Genomic DNA, 7,320 nt, shown 5'->3' with positions numbered 1-7,320 from the left:
CACTAAGACATCTGTTGAATACATTTCTTCTACATGTATAAAAAGGATGTAAATCTTGCCCAAGTTTACAAAGGAAAAATAAATCTTGCTTAAAACGTTAAAGTTAAAATAAAAACATGGCAGTTGAAATCCAGTTATTACACAGGTATTAAAGTTTAATCAGGCAGACCTCAATGCTGCTGCTGCTGCGCCGAGCATGCAAAACACAGTTGTATCTGTGGGCTCCTGCCTAGTTTCATTATCAGCCCCGTTTCCCCCAGCCCAGTATGCCTTTCCCTTAACAAATAGCGTTATGAAAGTAGAATCTACAATTAATGGCAAAATCTTCACAGTAACATGTTAATAATGTATAGATGGCTGTCCAGGGTGTCAGTCCACTGGACCTTGGAAAGTCAATGTGATGCAGTTCTGTTCGCCAACTGTGGGCCCTTGTCTGCAGGCGGAGGAGACACTCTCTCCCAGTAAACTGTGTTCCGACATAGGTGAGCGGACCCCTGCCAACAACAACCCAACAGACCCAAATGTGTTAAAAAAAAGATAGTTCCTTGCAGATCCTAACCTGCACAGGAGGTGTCAAAAGCTGGCTCTTTGAAGAAATACATATCAAAAGTACCCAGGAGACACAAGCCCCAGGAAGTGTCCTGGGAGTGTCTCCTGCTATCCTCCATCCCTCCCATATAGAACTGTCCTTGTCCTTTCTTTAAGCTTAATGAATTAAAATCTAGTTGTTTGACTCTTTTGTCTTTATTTTTATTAAAGTGTAGTCTGGCCTTTTACAAGCCAGAGGCCCCCTTTCCCCCCTGGAAGGGACGCAGATTTTTCTTGCCTCAACCTGGCTGAATGCAACTGCCCTGCGTTCCTCCCTGCCAAAAAGTCCTTCTTCAAGGACTGGTTCTCAAAATGAAGCCTTCTTCAGGTAGCCTCCAGAAGGCTGAAGAAAACTCTGGGGCCAGATTCTGAGCCCAGCCTCCGGGAGAAAGGAACCCACAGCCAACCAGCCACGTCGTGCAGAACGGAACGGCGGCTTGAAATGCGTGGGTTCCGTGGGTCAGTGGAATCTGAAACCAGTACTTTGCAGACTTCTCTGAACACACGTGTCAGCAGGGGGAGAAAGCGTGAGTTGAAGGGGTCCTGCGTCAACATAAAAATCCTGCCTCACAGCCCAGACAGAGAGGGCTATAGGGTCCCACAGTCCTGCACATGGGACACTCCCTCTCATTGACCTCTGTGTCGTTCCGATGGCCCCAGTTATGGTAGCCATGCATATGGCCACAACTCAGGTATGCCCAGGGCGGCTTCTCCTCCACCCCCTCCTTCTGGTTGATCTAGGGAAGGCCAGGGCGTTGAGGCTCATGGGGCACTGGGGTTGGGTTGCATTCCTGCCGTGCTTCTGACTCGGAGTGTGAAAAGGGCCATCTGTAGTTCTCCAAAGAAGAGTGGCCCCACACAGGTCAATGGGGGAGCTGTCTTACAGGACACTGATCTCAGTTTTCACCTACAACAGGTTCAACAGATACACCTTTAAAAGCAAAATCTTCAGACTGTGGGGGCAAAGGCACCTCAACACCCTTTCCTCTGTAAGGGGAAAAACAGAAGACACAGGAAGGTAACATATGCAACTAAAAAGTACATGGGAATTGCCCTCCCCAGCCTCAGGACACATAAACGTTCAGGGTGAAACACTCAGAGCCTTTTAGGTTCGATTAATGCAGCAGTTACTTTAAGAGTCCCACAAACATTACACTTTTATCTTTAACTTTTTATGTGGAGAACACACCCATAGACCTTATACGGGATGAGTGCTGTCTTGCCTTTGAAGACCCACACTCTTCTAGCAGAGCGTCCAACACACTGCAGGTGACCCTTAGCTACACACACCTTGATCTGTCTTTCACCCATGTTTTTCCTAAGGTCAGAGGCAGAAGTCTTCATGGAAAGCCTTTTGTTTTCAGAGGGCATCTGTCTGTGCCAAGCACCCCATGCCTGCACAGGTCATTTACAGCTGACAAGCAGCAGGGTCAGGCACTGTCAGCAGGAAGCAGCCCACTGCTAATACTAGATGTATACTAAACCCTGAAGGGATCAAGGCTAAGGAGTCAGAACCGCAGTCTGCAGCAGTGGGAGGCAGGCATGCCTGGAACCAGGGGAGGCCACTGTCACACAATGGCTGACACTACAGTCTGAGGCTTTTGGCCTGTTAAGGACCTGGCTCTGTCCTTTCTAGCTGTGTGACCTTGGGGGTGGTTATTGGAGCATACTGCCATACTCTCCCCTTCTTTAGAATGTAGAAGGCGGCCCTGAGGGTTAAACAGATTACAGCAAGCTGAATTCTTGGAAGCGAGGTCTGGCATGTGTGGGTTCCTTTCCCCTAGAGGCTGGGCTGAGAATCTGGTCACAGAGTTTTCTTCAGCCTTCTGGAGGCTAGTTGAAGAAGGCTCTGTCCTGAGAACCTACCATGAAGGCCAGGGAGGGAGCAAGGTGCAGCCACACTCAGCAGGGGTTGAGACAATAAAAATCTGCATCCCTTTCAGAGGGGGAAGGGAGCCTCTGGCTTGTGAAAGGACAGACCGCACTTGATTAAAATAAAAATAGTCAAGAGTCAAAGAACTAGGTTTTATTTCACTAATCTTAATGATAAAAAAAGACAAAAAGAGAGAGCTGGGGGAGGGAGAGAATGGGGAGTGTGCTGCTAAACCTTCCAGCCTCTGGGTTTTTAAACTAAGAGTACTTGACTAGCAGGAGACACTCCCAGGACACTCACCCCCACCCTCCCACCCCACCCCCCACCCCGGGCTTGTCTCCAAGGTACCTTTGATATGTTTTTCTTCAAAGAGCCAGCTTTTGACACCTTTTGTGTGGGTTAGGGTCTGCAAGGAACTATCTTTTTAACACATTTGGGGCTGATGGGTTGTTATCAGCAGGGCGGTTGCTCACCTATAGCTTAACTGGAGGAAGAGGCTCCTTTGCCTGCAGACAAAGGCCCACAGGCATGCAGTAAACATCATTGATGCTAATACTCTGATGAAGATAGGTCAGGATGGGTTCTGCAAGAATTTTTGCCAAGAGCCACCCTGTTAAGGGAGCTCACTAGGCATGTGGGCTGGGTAGGAGGTAATCTGGTGTCTGCAAGGTCTTGTACCATGATGCCCCTCCCCCCCAAATGGCTTTCAGCCTCTGACATGCTGTCAGGAGCTATTGGCTTGGAGAAGTCCAGTAGGCATGAGAGATCTCTGGAGGTGATCTGATATTTGCAAGGTCTGTATCATGATGTACCCCAGAATTGCTTCCAACCTCTGACTACCATGTCAATTGTGCTTTGCTGCATCTCTCTAAAATCTAGCATTAGAGCCAGGCATGGTGGCACATGCCTTTAATCCCAGCACCTACAGAGGCAGAGGCAGGTGGATCACTGTGAGTCTAAGGTCAGCTTGGTCTACAAAGTGACTCCAGGACAGCCAGGACTACATTCATGGCCAGCCTGGTCTACAAAGCGAGTCCAGGATAGCCCAAGATTACACAGAGAAACTCTATCTCAAAAACCAAAAGTAAAAACATCTGGTATTGGTGTAAACTGTTATTTTCTGGGTACTGACCAGCTCAGATTGAGCAAACTTCCTACAGGATCTTGTTGAAGATGCACGGTTTGTTGTTTAGATGAATTAATCCCTGATTATGGAATTCCTGATTTGATTCAAATAGTTTTAAAAGTCAAAGTTAGTTTATGCCTGTAATAAATACCTTTGTGGACCTCCAGATGCCTCACTAAGGATAGCCTTGTAGTAGATTTGTGGCTTCAGATAAGCCTCCACTGCAGATGGCACCATGAATCCTGGTATTTCACCATAAATATAGGCAAGTTTATTTAAACTTTGCATGAACCTAAATGGAATGAAGCTACCTTGATATGTCTGAATTTACTCTGTTTCTTAGAATGAAAGACAGATAAAATTATTGTCTTGAGCTCATAATGAACTAAGAGATAGCTAGATAATGTATAATTAGGTCCGTCCTAATTGATAAGTGGTATACTTTTGTAAGTTTCAAACCCTATTAACCTTAGACTCTGCCAACATTCATCATTCTGAACTTACTATGAGCTTATGTAATGGATACATAGATAAGAAAGGCTTAGCTTTAAAACATGTAACCAGTTTTATTTTAGAATTCATCTGGTTTGTGATTAATTTTAGTCTGTTGACTATGAGGTAATTCTCTTTTCTCAGAAGTATAAGTATGGTCATCAACAATAAATAGGGCTGAAATTGGGAAGCTTAACTTCAGTTGAAGTCGAGATGCCCAAATTCATCCACCCTTTCTCTTAAATGTATGTGTGTGAGTGGTTTATTCTCTCTCTCTCTCTCTCTCTCTCTCTCTCTCTCTCTCTCATTTCTTACTTCCCTGTAGATTTGCAAATGAGCTAGCAGACTCATTTTTATCAGCCTAAGTTTACACCATCTCATTGGAGATCTCCGCAAAGAGGCCTGCCTGCAGATCAAAGAACCTCCTTTTATGACCCCTGTGCAGTTTCTGGCTAGAAGCTGCTTTTACAGCCTCATCCATAGGAAATTTGTGGTCAGTTTAAATTCTCCTCCTTGGCCGCAGTATAGCCAGTCCCTAGAGAAGAAACCTTGGGCTCTTTTTCCCCTTCCCTTCTTTCTCTTTCAATTGGTTGCCTGAGCCATCAGCTCTGGCCACCCAAGAGATGAAGCAAACAAGACAGACATCTGCATGCAGCCCCAAAGACCCTACCCTGGACCTCTTCAGAGCAGCAGCCAAACATTAACAGATTTTTCCTGAATGGAGATTTGGAAATGACGTCAGGATCCAGGAGGAGGGTGATAAGAGCAGCACACCAGAGAGGTGTGATTACCCTAAGCATGGAGTGGACAAGGAACTCACATGGCCTTGGGAACTGAACAGGCTAGGGAACTGTAGGTGACAACATAGCACCAGGCACCAGGCCTGGGCTGGACAGCTGGGTGGAGAGGTCTGGGTGCCGAAAGAGAGTCAATGTGCCTTTCCTTAGCTCCCATCTAGCAGTAGTAGACAAGAGAGTCCCTAGGAAGGCCTTGTCTTGTGGTTATCCTGTTGTCTCCATGTCAACAGGTAAATCAGTTGATCTGGGTCAATCTTGTGTAAAAGTCTTGGATCATCAGAATCATTCTTGTTAGGAAATTGTTTTCACAATACCTTTCCAATTTACAATTTCTTAAAAAGTATTCAAATAAAACAGAGTTTGCCTGACCTTTCACAGAAAATGTTTTTCATGTGTATTTATTGAAGACACTAAGAAAAGGCTATTTTCTGTAAGGTGAAGGGGCCTTGCTTGTCCCTGAAAGGTGTGAAATAGAAATAATGAAAATGACACCCTAGAAGTAGGCCTCAGGTGTAGGACAGCAAACTGTCCACTAGGCCCCGCTTCCTTTCTCCATCCCAGAAACATCTCGTTGTCACTTTCATCTGAGCCCATAGACCACATGCCCTCACTGCTGTATGTTTTGCCTATGGCTGCTTCGAGAACTGCCTCCCTTTCTACAACCCAGAGCTTCTCTCCTAGCTTCTATGCAACAAAGGAGGAGGGAAAGGTGAATAGGTCTTTTAGGGCTTGTGCCGCACTTATGGTGTGATCAGACCTCAGACTGCCACTTGGCAGTGACACTTCTGAGATGTCAGCCTGTCGTAACAGGTCTGGTCTCAAGTAAAATATTCTTTTTCTTTTTTAAAAGATTTATTTATTGTATATGAATGCTTTATCTGCAGAAGAGGGTATCAGATCACATTATAGATGGTTGTGAGCCACCATGTGGTTGCTGGGAATTGAACTCAGGACCTCTGGAAGAGCAGGTGGTGCTCTTAACCACTGAGCCATCTCTCCAGCCCAAGTAAAATATTCGTTTTCCTCTGGTGAACAATACTGAGAATGCTACTAATTGCTAACCATGAACCTAAGGGAGGGTTCATGGCAAGTTGAGTATTTCTTAATTTTAGAAAATCTAGACATTTGTTTAATTTAAAAATTTCACTCACTGTTTGATACTGCCCAGGATTTTTTCTGGATTAGTAAAGTGTTATGGGGGAAAGATGAATTCTGCAATGATAGTGTAATAAATGACTGTTCTCCTGGAGTGGCCCACCCTGAGGATAGACAGCCACACTTTCCAACTCTCCAGAGCCTGTAGCATTGCTTCTGGACCAGGGAACTGCACACCTGCCTTGCACCAAGGCTCTGAGCTTCAGCAGGGGAGAGTGACAGTTGCCACAAAGTGTCTGTGCTTTGGTCTGTTTTCCAGAATGGAGGCCACTGACTCACTAACTTTCCCCTCTCCTATGCCAACCTGGTCTCTCGCAAGATAATCACATCTCCACAGACAGATATCTCTCACCATATTCAGGGCTGTGACTCCTCGGTAAAACCACCCTGGGAGTGCATCACCAGGACACCATTGGTGGTGAGTCTGTCCATGTGCCATCCATGTTCTTCCACTATGCTGCATTTTTCTGGAGAACAATACCACAGAACAGAAAAAGCCTGCTAAAGTGATACTTGAGAAGCAAAACTCCGGAGTATCCTTAAAATACATGGGAAGCCAGTCAGGCCTGGTGGCACACTCTTTTAATACCAGCACTTGGGAGGCAGAGGCAGGCAGATATCTCTGAGTTTGAGACCAGCCCCATCTACACAGTGAGTTCCAGGCCAGCTTGGTGTAGAAAGTGAGTCCAGGACAGCCAAGGCTACACAGAGAGACCCTGTCTTGAAAAAAGAAATACACAGAAAAGGTGGAAAAGAGCAGAGATGTCATTTTCTACTTAAAGCTGGAAAGTGGAGGATAAATGTGCTGCTCTGACAATGGGACAGAAGCTAAGCTGTCAGAAGCTGAACAGTTCATCTCTGACCACCCACTGTATGTTCTCCTCAGGAGCTTAGCTAGGGCTGGCACCTGATCTCCTCACTCAGGGACCCCTTCCCCTGTGTCAAACCTGGAATCTAAGCCTTCAGTTCTTTCTTGAGTGTCACTTCCACCTGCTCTTACGCAGGTACCTGAAAGCATTTTTGCATGTACTCATTACCTGGATGCAGAAGGAAAAATAGTCTAAAGAAGTACTTTTTATCAAACATACAAACTTTTAAAAATTAAGCCAACAATTGGGGGGCGAGTGTGTTTCCATGCAAACTGCTGTGTCTATCCTTGAGGCGATGGCAGCAGTGATAGGACAGACACTCTCTCATCCTCGTACATGCACTGCTTTGAAGCCCCTCCCCTTTCCCCTTCTGGCCCTGTGGCACTGCAGGGAGGATCAGAGTCCTGCTTCATGTAAACC

General features: G+C 45.9%; 1 pseudogene across 1 annotated transcript in view; it reads right to left on the bottom strand.

The window, feature by feature from the left end:
* Positions 1-369: 369 nt before the first annotated feature.
* The window catches only part of LOC311607278 (E3 ubiquitin-protein ligase pellino homolog 2-like), a 34,327-nt pseudogene continuing 27,376 nt past the window's right edge, over positions 370-7,320 (bottom strand). The window contains exons 4-6 of the transcript in view: positions 6,311-6,498; positions 1,003-1,495; positions 370-433 (exon numbers count right to left, since the gene is read on the bottom strand). The product of the transcript in view is annotated as an E3 ubiquitin-protein ligase pellino homolog 2-like (transcript). The remainder of the gene's footprint in view (positions 434-1,002; positions 1,496-6,310; positions 6,499-7,320) is intronic.

The sequence above is a fragment of the Acomys minous genome (assembly GCF_964271855.1).
Source record: "Acomys minous genome assembly, chromosome: 10".
NCBI lineage: Eukaryota > Metazoa > Chordata > Mammalia > Rodentia > Muridae > Acomys > Acomys minous.
Note: the sequence above shows the minus strand (reverse complement) of the source record. Positions and strands in the feature narration are given on the sequence as shown.